We start from the raw sequence: 22,951 nt of genomic DNA on the forward strand, positions 1-22,951 counted from the left end.
AAGCAGGGTGTGAGGCTGCCCACGAGGGAAACACAACGTGCACTACATTTACCAGGAGGCCATCGTGATGGCCACGCCCACTGAGGTGGGGCAAATGGAACACTTTAGATGCCGCCGAAAAGGGCCTCCCCTTTGACTTCTTAGCCCAGAGCCCCTGAGGAAGTGTTTTTCAACATGAAAGGCGTAGGGATGGACATTTATTTCGTGTGAGCTGGTGCTTTTTTATGAGTGGATTTCTGCAATAAAGAAACTCTCTGGTAATACTTACCTGAAGTGTGGCTTCTTCTACAACAGGCATACCTTCTCTTGGATATATATATATATAAATATATATATATATATATATATATATATATATATATATATATATATATATATATATATATGAAGAAAGGTTCCTCCCCAGCCTGCTCTGCGTTCGCAGACACCGCCTCCACGCCAACAAGGAAGAGGACCGGACCAGCCAATTCAGCAAGATGGTATTTTATTTCAAGATTAAAACAGAACCAGCGACGCGTTTCGGGCGGGAAGCCCTTGATCACGCTGCAACATGTTTACAATCAATTACGCTTTTTTATATGTGTATGCAGTGAAATAGACGCCACCCCCCTGGTGACGCCCACCATGATCATGTGATTAGTAATAAACAGTGACAACGCACTACCGCTGATACATAGTTGCCATTGCTGAATGAGAATACAAAAATTCATTACTGGTTAAATCCAGGAAACCATCCGAATACATAAACACATTTTCAAAGATAATGATATTTCCGTGCAATACTTCAATATGAAATTCGAATGAAGAAATATATATCCATTGTGTGCAAATAAGGAATCTAGTACATTTAGCAGCAAGACTATAAAGTGCGTGTACAGAAAAGTGCATAAGTGATGAAAAAATTGTGATAAAGTGCAAGAGTTAGCGGAAACATGGAACTACCACTGGAGCAGTGATCAATAATAAGGCATCATCTCTCGATGTTTATATACATAAATTCATCTAAATCATCCTAATCCATAATTATTTCTATTTAAAAAGTCAAATAGAAAAAGAAGAACCATTTTTTCAAGAAGCTAAAAATGACAATATGTATAAATAGATTTCTAATTCATATATATACATACCTACACACACCCACTCTCATACCCAACACCCCAAATACCTAGCCCGTTATATCAATGTGATTATTTCGATGGATTGCAAATCACCATGTGCTAGTAAAGAACAATACAAAACAATACAAATGGCATTACCTATGTACACACCCAACTCAAAAACCCTCACATAAATATTTACACATGTGCATATCTGTACGATTCCATATTTACACATCTTTGTGCAACACTAAGCCCAAGGTCAAAACAATATCAAAATTCTATACATGATATCCACATGATAATAAAATCACTGTATAATTAAAAGATATTACAAAATTGACTATCATTAAGATATTGTACTTGATATGTAAATAGGACTGTATAAAAAAATGTATGTATAATGATGCCTAGTGCCTAATAATTGCCAAGTAAAGTGCATAAATTATGTCCCCATAGGTGAGAATCGATGTAAACTTCACCAGTTGTAATTGCAGAGTGTGGGACAAATATAAGGGACTTCTAATAGGGAACCTAACTAGAAGAACCAAAAACTGGAACACAGATTAAGATAGAATCAGAAGCTGGCATAGCCAAATATCTACAAAAAGTGATGCATCTCCTCAATATTATTGAGCCCGTTAGGCCAACGGCTATCGAGCTCCAATATATATTTAGACTCCATTTTTCTGAGTTGAGACTCACGATCACCTCCTCGTCTTGATAGTGGGACTGCCCCTATCACAAAATAACTTAAACAACTAAGGTCTTTGTTGTGCACTCGTTTAAAGTGACGGGCGACAGGGTAAGAGGGGTCACTATGAAGAATAGCCCTTAGATGCTGTAGAATCCGGGCGTGCACCTGGAGCTTAGTGCTTCCAACATATCTAAGCCCACAGGTGCACGTCAGAACGTACACAGCATGATCAGTTTTACAGTTGTAGTTGCCATTGATGGTTTTGGCAACTTTACTGAACGGGGTGTTATAATGGGTAGTAGTGACACCAAACTTACAAGCCCTACAACTGGAGCATTTAAAGAAACCTCTGGCCGGGCGAAGCCATGGGACTTTGGATTTTAATTCAGGTTCTGCTTTGTCCAGATGGTTGCCCATGGTTCTGGCGCGTCTGAACGTCACCGTAGGAGAAGGGGGCAACCTGGTGTTAAGAATGTGGTCACTCATGATAATCGGCCAGTGTTTGTTTAAAATTGACCTGATTTTCCTGTCTTCTCTACTGAAAGTAGTGATCAGACGTGGGCACTCCAGTTGGGGTGTAGTAATGAGAGGAGGTTCGGTTTCCAAAATAGGGTCAGGGAAGAGACTCTCCCTAGATCTAGACAAAGATTTGTTAACTGCTGTATTTAACATCTGCTCCGAGTAACCTCTAGCCCTCAATCTGGCCAAGAGTTCTTCCAAGCAGGTATTAAAATCTGAGGGAGAGCTGCAAATTCTTTTTAATCTAAGGATTTCCCCGTAGGGGATTCCTGAGATTGTGTGTTTAGGATGCATGCTGGAGGCATGCAATGTGGCGTTGCCAGCAGTCTGTTTTCTATGGAGGGGGGTGTTTACTGTTCCATTAGAGACATACACCTCCACATCCAAAAATTGGATACGATTTTCACTGATATGAGCCGTAAAGTGAAGATTAAGCGAATTATCATTGATGTCATCAATAAATCGCAAAGCTTCCTGTTTGCTGCCCTTCCAGATGATGAAGACATCATCTATATATCTTAAGAAGCACCTGACGTGCTTGTCCATCCATGTCTTGTGGCGAACTCTGAGGACCCGCTCCTCCCACCAGCCAACGTGCAAGCACGCATAGCTGGGAGAGAAGCAGGCCCCCATCGCCACGCCCCTTAGTTGTTTGTAAATTTCATTTCCGAATGAAAAGAAGTTGTTATGGAGGCACCATGTTATTAACCCCACAATCACCTTATTGTGTTCATAGTACTGGATGGGTCTACTGGAAAGGTAGTGTTGTACAGCAGATAACCCCTTATCGTGATCTATGCTGGTATACAGCGATTCAACGTCAAGCGAGATCAATAGCATATCATTTTCCCATTCAAGCGTAGATATTTTAGATATAAAATCACTAGTGTCTCGAGTGAAGCTGGGAAGTTGCTTAACAAAGTCTTGTAAAAAGTAATCAATATACTCTCCCGCTTTCTCTCCCGCACTTCCAATGGCCCAGACTATCGGCCTGCCTGGTATTGGTTGTATGGATTTGTGCACTTTCGGGATGAGATAAAGAGAGGGTAGAATAGGAAAGTTTACATACATATATTTGTGTTCCTCTGATGAGATGAGACCTTCCCTCTTCCATTGATTTAAAGACTTGTGTAAATTGGATATTGCTTTGTCATATTCTTTTTGGGTGCTTTTTATATAACAAGTGGGGGCTTCTAGTTGGCGTTTGGCTTCATTGATATAATCTTTTTTGGGCCAAATTACCAAATTGCCCCCCTTGTCAGACCTTTTGATCACTATGTCCGGGTTATCTTCAAGCTTCTTCATTAGTTTGTTATAGGCCATCCTGGTGTATGTCTCTTTTTTACCACGTTTGTTGTTGGTTTCCGTGTACAGTTTTTTAATGTCATTTGTGACACAATCGTGAAAGATGTAGATCGCGTCCCTTGGCATTAGTGGTACGAACTTTGATTTGCTTATGAAAGGGCTCAAACCTGCACCTTTAGGAAGAATAGGAATTTGTCTGAGACGATCTTGAGTAGAGGTCTCTGCTTCAAGTTCTAAATCGTCATTTGTGTTCAGTAAATCATTAGCATCAAGTAAAACATGTGTATCAGATGCCCTTAATGATATAATATCATTTTCTCTCACAGTTTCATCTTGGGCATCCAAATCTTTAGCTTTTTGTAAAGCAAAGTGCTTCTTCAGTTTCAGTTTCCTTATAAAGCAGAAGACATCCACCCTAGTGGTAGTGTAATCAAAGTGTTGAATTGGTGAAAAGTTTAAACCTAATGCTAGTAATATATATATATATATATATATATATATATATTCCAAAGCATTCTCCTTCGTAGGAAGTAGAAGAGGCGGCACAAAGGTACGTTTGAAATCCATTTATTCAACACATTTGCATGACGCGTTTCGGTTACTACCTTCTTCTGATGCTTTGTGTCGACATAGTTCCACTGGTGCCATTAGCTTCTGTCTCTAACTCAACCACTGAAGTAGTGTTGACGGTGTCTGCAAAACATGGCACGGATTGCACCAGAGTTCCTTTTCATAGAACTACGTTACCCAGCAGGCATTGTTCCACACTTACTGGTCGGTGGTCCGTTTACTCGCTTGCACTACATTGTCCCAACGTGCAGCCGAGTAGCAATGTTCGCTGACTTGATTTGAAGCCATGGCACTGAAAATTGTCCTCGGAAACAGAGTTCATTTCCCTCGCTCTCATGCCTCACATTGTCAACGGCTCGCAGGCTCGGGGACCTCGATGAAGTAAGGAGACCCCTCCATGAAGTATGAACTGCGCTTGACAGCGTCGTCATGCGGCCATTGATATGTGCCGGCGGTCCGGGTCACTCCCATTATCACCCTTCCTTTAAGCATTCACTGCCTTAAGACGCTCTCTGAGAGGTGCCATCCCCGCGTGTAATGGGTTTCACGCATTGTATTCCAAAGCATTCTCCTTCGTAGGAAGTAGAAGAGGCGGCACAAAGGTACGTTTGAAATCCATTTATTCAACACATTTGCATGACGCGTTTCGGTTACTACCTTCTTCTGATGCTTTGTGTCGACATAGTTCCACTGGTGCCATTAGATTCTGTCTCTAACTCAACCACTGAAGTAGTGTTGACGGTGTCTGCAAAACATGGCACGGATTGCACCAGAGTTCCTTTTCATAGAACTACGTTACCCAGCAGGCATTGTTCCACACTTACTGGTCGGTGGTCCGTTTACTCGCTTGCACTACATTGTCCCAACGTGCAGCCGAGTAGCAATGTTCGCTGACTTGATTTGAAGCCATGGCACTGAAAATTGTCCTCGGAAACAGAGTTCATTTCCCTCGCTCTCATGCCTCACATTGTCAACGGCTCGCAGGCTCGGGGACCTCGATGAAGTAAGGAGACCCCTCCATGAAGTATGAACTGCGCTTGACAGCGTCGTCATGCGGCCATTGATATGTGCCGGCGGTCCGGGTCACTCCCATTATCACCCTTCCTTTAAGCATTCACTGCCTTAAGACGCTCGCTGAGAGGTGCCATCCCCGCGTGTAATGGGTTTCACGCATTGTATTCCAAAGCATTCTCCTTCGTAGGAAGTAGAAGAGGCGGCACAAAGGTACGTTTGAAATCCATTTATTCAACACATTTGCATGACGCGTTTCGGTTACTACCTTCTTCTGATGCTTTCTGTCGACATAGTTCCACTGGTGCCATTAGCTTCTGCCTCTAACTCAACCACTGAAGTAGTGTTGACGGTGTCTGCAAAACATGGCACGGATTGCACCAGAGTTCCTTTTCATAGAACTACATTACCCAGCAGGCATTGTTCCACACTTACTGGTCGGTGGTCCGTTTACTCGCTTGCACTACATTGTCCCAACGTGCAGCCGAGTAGCAATGTTCGCTGACTTGATTTGAAGCCATGGCACTGAAAATTGTCCTCGGAAACAGAGTTCATTTCCCTCGCTCTCATGCCTCACATTGTCAACGGCTCGCAGGCTCGGGGACCTCGATGAAGTAAGGAGACCCCTCCATGAAGTATGAACTGCGCTTGACAGCGTCGTCATGCGGCCATTGATATGTGCCGGCGGTCCGGGTCACTCCCATTATCACCCTTCCTTTAAGCATTCACTGCCTTAAGACGCTCGCTGAGAGGTGCCATCCCCGCGTGTAATGGGTTTCATGCATTGTACTCCAAAGCATTCTCTTTCGTAGGAAGTAGAAGAGGCGGCACAAAGGTACGTTTGAAATCCATTTATTCAACACATTTGCATGACGCGTTTCGGTTACTACCTTCTTCTGATGCTTTGTGTCGACATAGTTCCACTGGTGCCATTAGCTTCTGTCTCTAACTCAACCACTGAAGTAGTGTTGACGGTGTCTGCAAAACATGGCACGGCTTGCACCAGAGTTCCTTTTCATAGAACTACGTTACCCAGCAGGCATTGTTCCACACTTACTGGTCGGTGGTCCGTTTACTCGCTTGCACTACATTGTCCCAACGTGCAGCCGAGTAGCAATGTTCGCTGACTTGATTTGAAGCCATGGCACTGAAAATTGTCCTCGGAAACAGAGTTCATTTCCCTCGCTCTCATGCCTCACATTGTCAACGGCTCGCAGGCTCGGGGACCTCGATGAAGTAAGGAGACCCCTCCATGAAGTATGAACTGCGCTTGACAGCGTCGTCATGCGGCCATTGATATGTGCCGGCGGTCCGGGTCACTCCCATTATCACCCTTCCTTTAAGCATTCACTGCCTTAAGACGCTCGCTGAGAGGTGCCATCCCCGCGTGTAATGGGTTTCACGCATTGTATTCCAAAGCATTCTCCTTCGTAGGAAGTAGAAGAGGCGGCACAAAGGTACGTTTGAAATCCATTTATTCAACACATTTGCATGACGCGTTTCGGTTACTACCTTCTTCTGATGCTTTGTGTCGACATAGTTCCACTGGTGCCATTAGCTTCTGTCTCTAACTCAACCACTGAAGTAGTGTTGACGGTGTCTGCAAAACATGGCACGGATTGCACCAGAGTTCCTTTTCATAGAACTACGTTACCCAGCAGGCATTGTTCCACACTTACTGGTCGGTGGTCCGTTTACTCGCTTGCACTACATTGTCCCAACGTGCAGCCGAGTAGCAATGTTCGCTGACTTGATTTGAAGCCATGGCACTGAAAATTGTCCTCGGAAACAGAGTTCATTTCCCTCGCTCTCATGCCTCACATTGTCAACGGCTCGCAGGCTCGGGGACCTCGATGAAGTAAGGAGACCCCTCCATGAAGTATGAACTGCGCTTGACAGCGTCGTCATGCGGCCATTAATATGTGCCGGCGGTCCGGGTCACTCCCATGATCACCCTTCCTTTAAGCATTCACTGCCTTAAGACGCTCGCTGAGAGGTGCCATCCCCGCGTGTAATGGGTTTCACGCATTGTATTCCAAAGCATTCTCCTTCGTAGGAAGTAGAAGAGGCGGCACAAAGGTACGTTTGAAATTCATTTATTCAACACATTTGCATGACGCGTTTCGGTTACTACCTTCTTCTGATGCTTTCTGTCGACATAGTTCCACTGGTGCCATTAGCTTCTGTCTCTAACTCAACCACTGAAGTAGTGTTGACGGTGTCTGCAAAACATGGCACGGATTGCACCAGAGTTCCTTTTCATAGAACTACGTTACCCAGCAGGCATTGTTCCACACTTACTGGTCGGTGGTCCGTTTACTCGCTTGCACTATATATATATATATACACAAACATACATACATATATATCTATATATATCTATATATATATATTACCTACTGGCGGTCGCCAGTAGGTATATATAGTTAGGATTTTTTCCCTATGGGATTTCTGAAAATTCTATGTCTAATAACTTTGGCGTTTGTGGACGGAATCGGCTGAAATTTTCAGGAAAATGGCACATTTTGTTTCTGAGCAGCTCCTGGAAATTTGGGGGGGGTCGTCAAGGGGGGGCCGAGAAAAAAGGGGGGTCCCAAAACGCGTTTTTCCCATGTTAATTTCCATAGGGCGGTTGGACTCACTTTTAGCCCGAACGGCTGAATGGATTTCCACGAAACTTGGCAAAATTGTAGGGACTGTTAGCCCGATGTGCCTTTGCTAGGTCTCAATATATGTGCTTTAGTGGATTTTGAGAAATTAACGTTTAAATCAAGATATATATCTGTAACAGCGCTCCGGGCAGCGATCCGGTTAGCGAACTTTTCGCGTATCGGAACTTTGCGATGCGAAGCTGATTGGCCCTCCGGTGTCTGTCAACATTCTAAACAGTCTGGAGCGGCCGCCATCTTGTCTCTCGGTAGGATCGAGAGACAAGAGGAGGCCAAAACAAAGGGGGAAATTACCATAAGGGGGCATAGTAGATCCTCGTTGACCCTCTAGGTTTTATGTGGAGGTTTTAAAAGGGCCCAGGAGGGTCAAAAAAACATTTTTTATTTTTTTTTGCGTGATAAGCGCCAAGTTCGCGAACCGGAAAGCGTTCTGGGCAGCGTACTATAAGGATAAAAGAATGATAGACTTTTCTAATACTGTATGTTAATTATATGTTGTTTTTGTTCGTTTTTTTTTAATTTATTTATTTATTTTGATTATAAAAAATTTATGGGTCAGAATTTTCATAGTTCATTAAAACTTCCAGCATTACATCATCTGGAATCTCCTCAACATGCATGTTTCTATGTCTTCTAAGCTTTCAATAAATTGTTCATCAAAAGATTCATCCATAAAATCTTCATCCAAATTTTCTTCAGGTAAAATCTCTTCTGTTGTAATGTCGAAGGAAACATTGATTTTTTCGTGCTCCCCTTCTTTTATTTTGCTGTAAATTTCATAAAAAAAATAATTATATTAGAAGATTTAGGGCACTGTTGGGTTTAAGTTCAGACATGTAGTTCTGTTTTTTTAACAGTGAAGTTAAAGTAAGTAAATTCATAATTATAGCAGAGAAGTGTAAGTCAATCAATAAATATAACAGAGGAGCTTATCTGTATCTATAACTATAGCAGGGGGACAGTAAATAATTATCAAAAAACGTTTTTACAAATTAATTTAAAGTGCCACTTACAAATTATCAATTTACTTTACAGGGAGGTGAAAAGGCTCTTGAAATGTAGTTCAGGAAGTAGCAGTGAAAATGGCTGTGTTTCCTTCTCTTCCTTTATATATATTCAGGTATATAACCAATCAAATGTCAGGTAATAAAAATTGAAAATGAAAGTAAAATTTTCATTGGTTGTCAATTCCAATACTTTAGATGTGTTTTGTGAAGTAATTTACCTCAGGGTATTTATATAGGTCTACAGGCTAAATGGCTAAATGAAATTTCAATCAAATTTGTGAGAATGAAAGGGATTGTTATGTAGTATGAGCTAATCTATATTTGGTGAGAGTGTCTCTAGTCGTTTTTCTATAAATTACTTTCCCACCTTTTTTTAGGACCGCTTTCTGGAAAGCGGCCCGGTTAGCGAACCTTAAGCGTCACGGGAGTCCACCATTTTGTGTTTCGGTCGGTTTAAGATACAAGATGGAGGGCAAATAATGTTTAGAATGGGTAGAAGGGGTCATGGTAGACTTATCTTGACCCCCTAGGTTTTCCGAGGGTGGCTGAGGAGGCTTATATGTGCGGAAAAAAAACATTTTTAAAAAAAATTCCGCGAGGTTAGCTTTCGGTTAGCGAACGGGGTAGCGCTCCAGGGAGCGTAATTTGTGGAAAATTAGTGAAAAAAGTTAGGAAAAAATTATAATTGTGAGTGATCAGATGAAGGGTAGCTCTGAGAAGAGCTTTTGGGTTTATGGTACATTTAGGTACTTATAAGTAGGTACCAATGCACAGTCTTAAATTCAGAATGAAAATTCTGTTGCCCTCATCTGAGAAGTGAACTCCATCTCCTCTGTAGATATCTTGCATGTAGTAACGCAAGTTATTGTTGTATAGGGAGCCCATTTCATGGTCTCTCATGAAAGCTGAAACAGATTTGTTTACATGCTTCCTCGCTTTCTCAATTTGTGGAGAAAATTGGTTGGACCACCTCCATTTCTGTCTTTGGCATATATTGGAATATACCAAGGCAGTTTGAGGAAAAAGTGCCATTAATTGCTCAAAGGTGTCCTTTAAAAGCATTTCCAGACCTACCCCTGTCAAAGTGCCCAAATCATTACCTCCACAGTGCACTATTAACAGGTCAGGTTTTGGCAAATGCATAAAGGTTTTCACCATTGGTATCAATTGGTGACATTTTAATCCTATTTGGCCCAACCACTTAATTTCCACATCTTGTAAATTGAGGTTGGGTAAATTTCTGTTCTCAGCATACCTTTGAGCCCAGTGGATGTAACTATGTCCAACAATCCAGACGTTAAACATGGTGGGAGAAGGTTGGGCTGCAGTCAGATGAAGTGTGGTAATGAAAGGGCAGTTGAAACAGTAGGAGTTTGTAAAGAAAAAAAACTGTGGATTTCCAATGCTAATGATTCATTAGCAGTGATTGGTGCATTTCCATTTCTGAAAACAGAAAGTTAGGGTGCATGGATGTGTTCTTCGAAAGATGTAATTTGAATGGTCAAGGAAGAAACTTTTAATGAAAGATTGCACTGGATACGCAGGTGCACTGAGAGTTCAGAGTTCAATTGAAACATTGTTGTGTGAATTTGCAAACATGAGAGGTCTTCCAGGAGGTCGTTGCTATGGAAAAAAGGCAGAGAGGGCAGAGGGGGGAAGGGTTTTGATTTGAAAAAAGTGAGGGAAGAGTTATGATTGGCTAATATGAGAGATATGTGAAATGAATATCTGTATTTCTGTGCTTTCAATAGCTGCAGACTCTGGAGTGCATCCTTTTTCTTCTGCTGAAGACAATTTGGTGTATTTCTGAGACTGTTTTCAAAACTCAAAAAGTATTTGCTAAGGTGAGAAAAGATTTATTTATTTTAGATAGAGAATAGTATGAATTAAGGAGAAAATGATGAAGAAAGCTGTGTTTTTAAACTGTGGCTTTGTCTGTAGTGATATAGAAATAGATTTTGTTACTTTGAGAAATTGTAATTGCATATTCGGTGTAGCATTCTGGAATACAGTAATACAAGTTATTGTTGTATATGAAGCCCATTCCATGGTCTTTTATGTAAGCTGAAACAGATATGTTGTTTTTAAAAACCATTTTTGAAATCAATTACATTTCTGGATATGTACTGCTAGAGCTTCATAGGTTGTTTTGGGTCATATTTATAAGGCATTTGAGTGTCTTTGATGTTATTTTTTCCTTTTTAAATGGAAAGCATTCCTCATGGGGCAAGTGTCTTGTAAATACGCTCCCACCTGCGCTTGGCAAATTTAGATTTTGATTATGGGAGTTACATAGCCATGTTAATAATGTCGAATAAATGGTGCTAGGGCATTCCAGAAAACGCTTTCATGTGTCTCAAGGACATTTTCAGTCATTTCCTCTTGAATGCAGGTATACAATTGATTTATATGCTGTGTTTAAAAACGATTCTTTTCTATGATGTTCTTTTTTCCTTTTTAAATGGAAAGCGTTCCTCATGGGGCCCTGAGCAGTTCTTAGTCATGTTATTTAATGGGAGGTGGATAACATGGCTAAGAGCATTTGCAGGATAATGCATGAATATCGCTGACTTTTCAGCGATATTCATGCATTGCGACCGTTTTTTTTCGCATTTGCGAGCAGTTCTTAGCCATGTTATCCAATGGGAGGTGGATAATATGGCTAAGAGCATTTGCTGGATAATGCATGAATATCGCTGACTTTTCAGCGATATTCAGGGCCGGACTGACTACCGGGCAGTTTGGAATGCTGCCGAGCTGGGGGCTCATTTGACAGCGGTGGGGGCTGATTTCGTTCATGGAAACCTGCGTGTGCTTTCGAAATAATGAAAGCAAAACGAATTTTGTTTAGTACACGCAGGCCCCCATCAGCGAAATCAGTCCCCAGCTCAGCAGCATTCCAAACTGCCCGGTAGCTAGTCCGGCCCTGGTGATATTCATGCATTGCGGCCGTTTTTTATCGCATTTGCGATAAACCTTGCTAAGGAGAAAATGATGAAGAAAGCTGTGTTTTTAAACTGTGGCTTTGTCTGTAGTGATATAGAAATAGATTTTGTTACTTTGAAAAATTGTAATTGCATATTCGGTGTAGCATTCTGGCATGCAGTAACACAAGTTATTGTTGTATATGAAGCCCATTCCATGGTCTCTTATGTAAGCTGAAACAGATATGTTGTTTTTAAAAACCATTTTTGAAATCAATTACATTTCTGGATATGAACTGCTAGAGCTTCATAGGTTGTTTTGGGTCATATTTATAAGGCATTTGAGTGTCTTTGATGTTATTTTTTCCTTTTTAAATGGAAAGCGTTCCTCATGGGGCAAGTGTCTTGTAAATACGCTCCCACCTGCGCTTGGCAAATTTAGATTTTGATTATGGGAGTTACATAGCCATGTTAATAATGTCCAAAAAATGGTGCTAGGGCATTCCAGAAAACGCTTTCATGTGTCTCAAGGACATTTTCAGTCATTTCCTCTTGAATGCAGGTATACAATTGATTTATATGTTGTGTTTAAAAACGATTCTTTTCTATGATGTTATTTTTTCCTTTTTAAATGGAAAGCGTTCCTCATGGGGCCCTGAGCAGTTCTTAGCCATGTTATCCAATGGGAGGTGGATAACATGGCTAAGAGCATTTGCAGGATAATGCATGAATATCGCTGACTTTTCAGCGATATTGATGCATTGCGGCCGTTTTTTATCGCATTTGCGAGCAGTTCTTAGCCATGTTATCCAATGGGAGGTGGATAACATGGCTAAGAGCATTTGCTGGATAATGCATGAATATCGCTGACTTTTCAGCGATATTCATGCATTTGGGCCGTTTTTTATCGCATTTGCGATAAACCTTGCTAATAGCAAGGTTTATCTGCGATAAAAATCGCCGATGTGCGGCGATAATTTTTGTCTCTAAACAAGTTATCGCTAGTTGTTGGTAATATGCCCCCGGGTTTTTGTTTGCAGGAATCGGGAGGCGGGAGAGTAGCACTGAAATCAGTAGTCTGACGCCTGAATCGGGAGGGTTGGCATGTCTGGATTCTCTACAGCTGGGGCCATAAACTACATCCGCAGGGCTAGGTGATAGCCTGGGACCGGCCTGGCATGTAAAATGGCTGCCGTGCACGACAAAATTGTGGCATTGTAAAAAAGGCAAGATGGCGCAGACAATGTTTATCAATAAGGATTCATTTATAACAAAATATTTTATCGCACTGACAAATTGGTGGTCAACACTTCCTGATTTCCTTCGAATCGAACGTTAACAGACGTCACGCTGCAAAAAAAAAAACAAAGCTCACGCACAGCCGCTGGAACACATGTATCAACATATATGAGCCTCCTCAGCCACCCTCAGAAAATATAAGGGATTAGGATACGTCTCCCGCACCCCCTTATACCTAGTAATTTCATTAAAACGAAGCACAAAATGGCGAATTCCCGTTTCGCCAGCAGTTTGCGGCCCAGTTCGGTGTTTGGGAAGCGCTTCTACCGTGAAAAATATATTTTTTTTATTTTCCCCACGGGACCCTTTAAAAACCCCAACAACATTCCTAGGGGGTCAACAGGGGTATACCTTGCCCCCTTTCATTAAATTCCCCCTTCGTTTTTCACCTCTTCTTCTCTCTCGATCCTACCAAGAGATAAGATGGCGGCCGCTCCGGACTGTTTAGAATGTTGACAGACACCGGGGAGCCAATCAGCTTCGCATCGCAAAGTTCCGTTTCGCAGGTGGGAGCGTATTTACAAGAAACTTGCACCATGAAGAACGCTTTCCATTTAAAAAGGAAAAATAACATCATACACACTCATATGCCTTATAAATATGACCCAAAACAACCTAAGAAGCTTTAGCAGTACATATCCAGAAATGTAATTGATTTCAAATAATGACTTACTTCATTGGTAGGCCTTCACATGTATTATCTCCTTTGTTTTGTTAAGTGAAAATCTTATCTGCAACCATGTGTTGGCCTCACCTTAAATAAACAAAACAGGCGATGGACTGAATTAGGATCAATGACACACATTCAGGGCCGGACTGACTACCGGGCAGTTTGGAATGCTGCCGAGCTGGGGGCTCATTTCACAGCGGTGGGGGCTAATTTCGTTCATGGAAACCTGCGTGTGCTTTCGAAATAATGAAAGCAAAACGAATTTTGTTTAGTACACGCAGGCCCCCATCAGCGAAATCAGTCCCCAGCTCAGCAGCATTCCAAACTGCCCGGTAGCCAGTCCGGCCCTGCACACATTCACCCCAGTCCAAAGATCTGGGCCTAAACAAACCTTTAGATAGGCCACACCTTATCGTCATCCTGAATTAATCATTTAAAATATTAGGGAGTGATTTATGATTGTTGTATGCATGTTTTGTAGCACTGTGTGTCATTTTTGTGATGCAGTGCTGGTGCAAAAGATTTGCTATGTTAAATAATAAGTAGGGCATTAAGTTTTTGATGACTTTTATTCATTTACTGTTTGGTAATAGTGGTTATTAACATTTTTTATTATATTTTTCCACAGATTCAACTGCAGATTTTTTCCTATTTTGAAAAATGCCTACGAAAAATAGAATTAGAAAGGCTAGAAAATGTCAAAGACAGCAGGATGATGTTTTATTGCAGCAGTCCTCTTCCCCAAATACTTATCAAAACACCAAGAAAGCTCCGGGTAAGAGCACAAAATCATTCTTAAAAAATATTTTTAGTAAAAAAAGTATTTATCGCAAAAATGTTTCAGTTCAGAAAAAGAAGAGTAATTTAAATGGAAAGGAAAGACCCATCAAAAATGTTACTGGTAGAGGAAGAGATAACTCTGTGCATGATAGTAGAAGGAAAGAACAGTTTAGGGACATTCGAAAACGAATGTTCCATAACAGGATAATAGTTAATTTATTAAAAAATATTAAGAAATGCAAACAGAAAGTGGCATTTTATAAGAAGAAGAAAAATGTAGAGAAAATTATTGATCATGCTTTTGAAATTAAGCGAAAGTTGTTTATTTTGGTAATCAATAGAATTAGGAAACTAAGCAAGGTAATTTCTGATTTCAAAACAAACAGTAGATGGAAGAGAATAGTAAATCGTAGTAACTTTTGTGAAGTTTTTTCCGGAGAATGGATGCATAGTTCAAGTTCTGAGGCATTTTTTAATGAGGAGAGTTATTTTCAGGATAATGATTTGGTGTTTGCAGTTGACACCAGTGGTCGAGCTTATGAAGTGAAGGATGGTTGTCCAGTTGAAAAAGAAAAACTTGTGACAACAGAGACAGAAGAGGCGGTAAGTGATGAGGTTTTAGGAAGACGTCCTAAGGGTCCTGTGTACATTTGGAAGTGTAGTTCTATTTGCAGTGTGCGACAGGTTTCCATCAATTTGCTTTGTGATTTTATACGGACATTTAATAAGAAAAGTTTGAAGCAGAAAATGAAGTTGTTGCAAGATTTAGATCCTTGCAGAGTGAGACAAATGACAGGTTTGCATGGTCAGTCACTGGCTTGTCTTTCCAGGAGAGTATGCCAGAGTGTTTTTCATCATTTCAGGATGCTAGCAGTGCATCATAATAAAGTGAGAAAATTAGTGAGAATGTTGTATTATGCTAAGAGTACAGCAATTATGCTTAAACAATTATGTGCTGCTCTTTTGCATGGTTCTGAAATAGATGTGAAGAATATTTGTGAAGAAATTGAGTTTTGTTACTTTAGTAGTAAAGATGAGAAGGTTCAAATTGACCCTGAAGTAGAGGGTAATGTTGAAGATAATGTACAGGTTTCCAGTACAGATAATTTTCAGAAGGAAATTGCCACGTTTCAGATCAAATCAAGTGAGAGGCCTAATTTCACTTGTGTATGTTGTCGACGCACTTATTATAAGAATCAGACTAAGGTAGTGGATTTATATGCAAAAAGTGAAAGGGAAAATAATAGTGAATGGAAGGATTTTGCCACATACTTGATGGTAGAAAATTATTTTGATTGGGATCGGATCAACGTGTGTGTACTTATTGTTGTAATAAATTAAACCAAAACCAGATGGCTGCTAGGGCAGTTCATAATAATCTGGAATTGGTTGAGATTCCTTCTGAATTGAAGGATTTAAATACTTATGAATCTATTTTGATTCAAAGTATCCATCCCTTTCAGGCTATTGTAAGAATGGAGCCAAAGACAGGGAAGTTGCCTCCAGCAGATTTACAGAGAGGATTAAAGGGAAGAGTTGTTTATTTGCCTCTAGATTTGAACAAAAACATTAACACAATTGGAGTAGAAAAAGTGGAAGAGGAACCTCTGGTTATCTTGGTTAATGGTGTTCCGACAAAGAATAAGAAAATATGGCAAGATTTAGTGGATGTTAGGAAAGTCAAAAAGGCAACAGTGTATTTGAAGAAAAATAATAAGTACTATAAGAATGTATATGTTGCAGAAGAGGAAGTAAGTGAAGAAGAGGACAGCGATTTGTGTGCTGGCCAAATTGAGAAAGTAGAGGCCTCTAAAAGTGAAGAAATATATGAACATTATAGTGTTCATCCTTTGCATTCCAAGGAAGTCATGGGGAATGCTATTGAGTTGTTTCAAATGAAACAAGCCAAAGGGAGTCCCATTAGTGTTTAGGAGGAAAGTTTGGAAGCTCGGTGTTTCCCACAGCTATTTCCCACAGGTCGAGGAGGAAGATATGATGAGCGATCTCATCAAATTCCTGCGTCTGAATACCGGACTTTACGATTGTATGCAGAAGATCCTAGGTTTCGTCAATGCATTCCCTATTTGTTTCATCTCCTGTTTGAAAGCAATCTGTCTGGACTGTCATATGCAGTGAACCACATCTTAAAAAGTGGTATACAGATGCAAAATATCTCGGCAAGGGACTTTATGCATAAAGTCAATGTCCAAGACAGTATTTTGGATTCTCACTTAATTAATCTCATGGCGTGTCAGCGTGGTACTAATGAGTACTGGTACCATCGTCATGGTGATTTAAAATGTATGCTGAGGAACTTAGGAACTCCGACATGGTTCCTCACTCTGAGCTGTGCCGAGTATGGCTGGGAAGACTTACTTGAATTTCTACGAGAGGCAAATGGAAATATTGAAAACATTGAATTCAAGACACCTGGAGAACTGTGTTCTTTGGATCCTGTGAATGTATGCAGGTACTTCAATCATAGATTTGAAGCTATGATGTCTTTCATCACAAATAAGAAGAATCCACCTCTTGGAGAGGTGTTGGATTTCTTCTGGAGAAAGGAGTACCAAGTAAGAGGTGCTCCTCATATACATATGTTGTTGTGGATCAAGGATGCACCTAAATTTGGAACAGATCCGGATGACTTAGTGATGAATTTCATAGAACAGTATTCTACGTGTGCTGTTCCAAACGCAACGGAGAAGAAAAGCCTAAGAGAACAAGTTCTACGTTTCCAAAGCCATCGTTGTGGAAAGTACTGTCGTCGTAAATTCAGAAACAAGGACAAGTTCTACACCAAATGTCGTTTCAACTTTCCACGACCGGTGATTTCTAAAGGAAAAGTGAACAGTTTGATGTCTTCACTGCGACATAATGTGACGAGGAAATCACCCAAAAATACATACAATTTGAAAAGGAACGAAGAGTCCAAGTACATCAACGACTACAACCCAGTGATTTTGTCCATGTGGAATGCTAACATGGATATACAGTTTGTGGGTGACAACTGTATGGCTGTGGCTCGGTATGTGACATCTTACATCACCAAAAAAGAAAAGACAGAACTGAAGGATATGTGGGAGGACATTTCCCATGAAAAGAGCCTCAGCAAGAATTTGTACAGTTTCAGTCTGAAGATGTTGTCGCATCGAGAAATCGGAGCTTACGAATGTTCAGATCGATTGTCTTCAGCAAGTCTCTATGCCAAATCCAGGAGTATCGTTTGGGCGAGTCTTGGTCTTGCTGCAACGTGAAATCGGGTTCTAAAACCTGTCCGGGAAATTGAATATTTGGCAGAAAAGGAACCAAACAGTACCGACATTTTGAAGACCAACATGTTGGATACATATTATCCAAATCGAAGCAGTCACCTTGAGAATGTTTGTCTATATGAGGTTCTACAAAATTATATATTCAAGAGGAACATAAAAGAAGATATTGAGAAAGGAGTGTATGCTGTAATTGGAAGTGAGGGATGCCTGGTCAAGCAAAGAAAATGCCAATTAGTAAACCATCGAAAATTGAGTGGCGAATCTCCAGAAAAAAAGGAGTTTTTCTATTTAGCACTTTTGCAACTTTTCAAGCCTTGGCGTGCAGAAGAGGAACTGCTTGGAGATTTCCTCTGTTACGAAGACTCTTTCACTGCTGCTAAGGAGACCATAGAATGTCCTGCTTTTCCCAAATATCAAGAAATGCTAACTTTGGAAATTGAGCAGGAAGCAACGATTGCAGCCGAGATTGCCAGAGACAGTTCTCAGGACAGTCAGAGTTCTGTTTCATTGAGTCAAGATCCACTTGGAGGACCTATTATCGAAAATGAAGCTGCCACTGCTATGAATGAAGTGGAAAGAGCCATGGCACATGCTCATGAGGATTCAGTTAACTTAGAAGACTTGGAAAAACAACTCAACGTTGAGCAGAGGAAAATATATGATGAAGTTACCAAGCAAATTGAGCATGGATTAAGTCATGAGAAGAAAGAGTGCTCATGTACATCGTTGAAGCCTGTCCGACTGTATGTGAGTGGAGAAGCGGGAACTGGAAAAAGTTTCCTCATTAAAGCAATTTCATGCTATCTGCAGGAAAGGACTGAGTCATCGCTGTCTTGTGTTGTCACCGCTCCTACTGGACTTGCAGCACATAACATTAAAGGTATTACTTTGCATCGTCTACTGATGCTGCCGGTGGAGCATGACAACAAATTACAATACCACAAGTTATCTGGGGATGCTTGCTGTGAAGTTTCAAGAGTCTTGAGGAAAATGAAACTACTTATCATTGACGAAGTAAGCATGGTTTCCAATGTCATGCTTGCCTTTGTGCATTTGAGAATGCAAGAAGTACTTAAAACTGAATATGATGTGTTATTTGGTGGCAAACACATCATTGTTTTCGGAGATCTTCTGCAGCTGACACCAGTAAAAGGACAACCTGTGTTCAAAATACTCACGCATGAAGATACCAGGAAGTGCCTAGGGAGCATTGGCAACGTCAATATATGGTTAAACTTCAATTATGCTGAACTGCATGAAAATATGCGTCAGGCAAAAGATGAAGATTACAAGAATATTCTACAAGATATTAGAATTGGAAAAGTGACCGAGCATGGAAAAGAAGCTTTAAATGCACGATTACTTTCAAATTTATATCCCGAACAGGAGATTGTGGCTGAGAATATTTTTCAGAAAATTACTGAGAAGAAATTCGGAATATGTTTGATGCCAACTCTTGCAGAATGTGCCATCTTCAACAACAAAATGTTGAATTTAGAAAAGCAAGAGATTGTGAAACTTGAAGCTATTGACAAAATAGAGCATATGGGATCAACAATTATTTTGTCAGAGAATTTGAAATCAAAATTGGATTCATTAGAGAAGACTATATCTAAAACAGCGGGTTTTGAAAAGACTTTGAATGTGTGTTTAAATTGCCGAATCATTTTGAGAAGGAATTTACATGTTGAAAGAGGTCTGGTAAATGGATCAATGGGTAATGTTGTTGATTTTGAGAAGTACAGAAATAGAGATGGAATAGAATTTTTAAAAATTAAATTTGATGGCATTGAGGAAGTACAGCTAATTGGTCGTTGTTCTGCTAGGTTTTTGCTTGTTAAAGACTTATATGTTCGCCGTAAACAGTTTCCTGTTTGCTTGGCATATGCGGTAACAATCCATAAATCGCAAGGTTTAAGTGTAGATAGTGCATTGGTGAATATTGGCAGTTCTGTGTTCAAGGAGGGTATGGCATATGCGGCATTGTCACGAGTTAGAACTTTATCAGGATTGTACTTGATTGACTGTGATGTCACAAACATTTGTGCGGATCTAGATTGTGTTAAGGAATACAATAGGTTAAGAAGAGAGTATGCGCCACATTTGCCTCAATATCCTTTGTTTGAGAAACGTGTGGTAGGCCGGAAACGTAGAAATATCAGTAATAGTAGGGAGGTTGTTGCAAAAAGACTAAAAGTCAATGAACCGAAAATTGTTAGCAGAAAGAAAGTGGATTCTGTTGAAGATGTTGTCGGTTTTCAATTTGAAAACAGTTCTGGTGTCAACTGCTATGCAAATGTAGTGGTTAATGTTCTCTTTTCACTAGAGAGTTTGTTGAATTCTGTTGAATTCAGAACAAATTCAGAACAAATTTTATGCTGTTTGTTGAATTCTGTTTTCGAGAAATGTAGCACTGATCGAACAAAAGTAGAAAGTGTGTCTGAAGTTCGTTATCTGTTAGATGAATGTTCAGGTCAAACAGACTTCTCTGAAAATAATCAGCAAGATTGTCAGGAGTTTTTAATGTATATGCTTGATGTATTGCAAGATGAGGGTGTAGATGTAGATCACCTGTTTGGGCTTTCTTATCAATGGCAGCATGACTGCGAGAATTGTAGGGTATCAAGTACTACTAGTGTAGACTCAGAAAGATTTATATATTTAACTTTGCCAGACAGTAAATCAGTCTCCTTTAATAAGCTAGTAAATGCAGCGGATCACAACATGGAGTGTAGCCAATGTAAATCTGAAATGATGTCAACATTATTTATACGTAGATATGGACAGTATGTCATTTTAATGATCCAACGATGTAGGCCTGATGGATCAAAATTGCCAACTTTAATAAAAAAAATTGTGGCTTCTCAGCTTTCAATATCAGGAAGGACTTTTGTAACTGTAGCAATTATCTATCACGATGGTCCTTCAACAACATCAGGACATTATACAGCTTATTTAAAGTCTCGAAACGGCTGGTCATTCTGCAATGATTCCGTTGTAACTTTCAAAAAAAAATTGCCGTTTGACCTTAAAAATTCTTACCTGGTGTTTTTAAAACCAAAATTTTAATGAAAGAATCTCGGGATTTCCTGTGAAGAATTGCAAAAGGTTCATGAAGTAGAGGGAATGTAAGTCTGCAATGCTGTCTAGATTATTGGTCCAAAACTTTTAATTATAATGTCAATTTAAAAATCCAACTATATAAACCTGAAGCAAATAAGTCTGCTTCATAGTAAGCAGTATCAGTGTCATAGGAAAAGGAGAACATGAGTGACAAAGAAGGGTAAGATATTAGTAGTCCAGGATTGTGAAAATAATCTTAAATGTATTCTTTTTGAAAGTTGCGAAAATAGAAAATGTCGGGATTTGATTGGAAGAATTACAAGAGTTGCGAATCGCGGCAACATGATTTGGCCTAGTGGAAACATGTGATAGAATGAGAGAAGTCTTTTCTTGTATGTAACATATTTTTCGAATCGATGGAGGTTTTCTTTCAGAAAGTGGCGGGCTGAAAATATTTATAGCACAACAGAGTGGACGCTGTTCATAGGAGATCCTTCGACGTCATTGAAAGTAAGTTAATTTTAAGGAGTTTTGAATTCAGATTTCTTAGGTTGTATGGGTTTTTTAAACACAATCATTTTGATTGTGTTTTTTTTTCCCGGCTGTTACATGATGAATACCTTCAAGTCACTGATTTAAGTGAAATTTGATACATTCTGAGAACAGCAAAAATAAACCATTTAACATGTATAATTAATGTTCTGCTTTTTGTACTTATGATATACATTTAGAAATATGAGGTAGATATGGAGAAACTGAGTCTTCTGTAAGTGTCAATTTTAATGCTTACAGTGCTGTACTTCTGGGTACTGTTTTTTTTAAAAAAAGGAATAGGCCTCACCTCAAAGAAAGCTCTTGAAAGCACACATCTTATTTGCATCCTGAAACACTCATTTAAAATATTAGACACAATTTTATGATGGCTTTACATCTTTTTTGCGCTGCTATTGCATCACTATTGTGAGACATCAGCAGTGCAAAAGAAGTACCATGTTCCAAAATAGGTCTCAGTTCATCAGCATGAAGATACTGTTTGTTTAAAATATATATCTTTAGGATTGTGTAGGGGACGTAGAGAAGCAGAGGCTTCTGTAAATGTCAAAGTTGTTGCAAAACTGTTTCTTCTTGAACCTTTTCCCTTTTCTTTTCTAATTTTTAAATACATGTTGTAATATTTTTGGAAATGTTTGTTCTCTCTTTTACAGATTGAAATTATGAAAAATATTTAAAAAAGGTAACAAGAATTATAAGGTAAATGTTTTCTACTCTTTTTACCCGCAATGCACTGCTGATGATGTCACTGACCATGTCATGAATGATGTAATAAGAGGACATGACTTACTTCATTGGTAGGCCTTCACATGATTTATCTGCTCTGTATTCTTCAACAAGTGTAAAATTGATCTGTAACCCTGAGTAGGTCTCACCTTAAACAAACCTCAGGAGACATCACACCTTATCGTCATCCTGAATTAATAAATAGATCTATTAAACAGTATCTCTGGTTTACTCCCTATAGCTGTCTTTCTTTTTACATTACTCTCTGTTTACTTCCCTTATACTAACTCTTCTTTTTTTTTAAAAAATATTTTTTTGGTTCGCTTCAAGTTCGCGAACCGGGCAGCGAACTGGAAAGCGAACCAAAAGAAATAGAGCTTGCCAGAGTGCTAAACATTCTAGCAATTTTATTTGAAAGGGGAGGTAGTTCTGAAAAGAACTTTTTTTAATGTTTTTGTTGTTTTATTTTTATTTATTTTTTTCTGAACATTTTTTGTTTTTTTTGTATTTTTAGAACAGTTTTATGTTTTTTTTGTGTTTTTCATGGAGGGGAAACAACAAAAAAACAGGCATTGAAAAGGGCTCAACAGGAGCAAAAAAAAAATTACTGCTTGGGTGGGTTAGGGCAGTTATGGTTTTCAAACACCAAGTTGATTAAGTTCACGCTCATGTTGCCACATGAGAGCATAGCACCACAATGTATGCACGTAAACTTCATGTGCTTGAAGTTTGGCTGTATGTTTGGCACAGTTTCCTGTGCCTCTCTTGCAGTCAAAGATATATTTGA

This window comes from Lissotriton vulgaris, chromosome 4_1 (genome assembly GCF_964263255.1).
Source record: "Lissotriton vulgaris chromosome 4_1, aLisVul1.2, whole genome shotgun sequence".
In the NCBI taxonomy this organism is placed as follows: Eukaryota; Metazoa; Chordata; class Amphibia; order Caudata; family Salamandridae; genus Lissotriton; species Lissotriton vulgaris.